The sequence below is a fragment of the Galeopterus variegatus genome, unplaced genomic scaffold (assembly GCF_000696425.1).
Source record: "Galeopterus variegatus unplaced genomic scaffold, G_variegatus-3.0.2 Scaffold21869, whole genome shotgun sequence".
Lineage (NCBI taxonomy): Eukaryota > Metazoa > Chordata > Mammalia > Dermoptera > Cynocephalidae > Galeopterus > Galeopterus variegatus.
In genome coordinates, this window is record NW_007747980.1 from 9,050 (window position 1) to 9,840 (window position 791).

General features: G+C 48.4%; 1 pseudogene; it reads right to left on the reverse strand.

The window, feature by feature from the left end:
* Positions 1-5: 5 nt before the first annotated feature.
* Positions 6-791, reverse strand: part of LOC103583341 — a 2,963-nt pseudogene continuing 2,177 nt past the window's right edge.

The window sequence follows — 791 nt, forward strand, 5'->3', positions numbered from 1 at the left end:
ATGAGCTAATCCTTATCATGTTGTGTATCTTCCAATAGCTTTTTTGCATTTTCAACTTCTCATAACAGAGAATTCTTATCTTCTAGAGCAGCCATTCTCTCTTTCAGAGAATGGAAGCCTCTCATTAGATTCTGACAGAAGCTTGTCAGCAGTGTCTGATAAACGTTTATTATGCTCTTCATTCATTTTTTCTCTCTGCCTTGCCTGCTGCAGTTCTTGGTTCTTTTCCTCCAGCTGCGCCGCCATCTGTCTTAACGTTTCTTCAATGTTGCTGTGTCTCTCTTCAGCCTTCCAGAGCGCTGCCACCCTCTGGGCCAGCTCTGCCTCCACCTCCGGGAGTGTCTCGGCTTTCCTCATGGACTGCTGCAGGTTTTGCTCCGCTAATTCCACCCGTTCCTGTAACTGGCAGTTTTTATCCTCAGTCTGTCGATGCATAGACTCTTTGTTTGCAATTTCATTTTCAAGTTTATCATTGAGGTCATTCACAGACGTGGCTTCACGCTGTGCAGCGAGGTAGTGTTTTTCAAGAGTAGTGATTCTCTCTTCCATGTCTTTCTTTTCGGCCATGGCTTTGCGGATGTCCCGTTGCAATTTCGTGTTCATCTCCTCAGATTTGATCAAGTCTTCCCTGGCCGTGTAGAGATCTCCCTCCAGCTCTTCCACGTGACTAGAGAGGGCGGCCAGGCGCTGGTTCATTTGTCTCTGCTCCCTCAATTGCTTGTCAGCCTTTGAGAGCGCTGCCACCCTCTGGGCCGGCTTGGCCTCCACCTCCGGAGTGTCTCGGCTTTCTT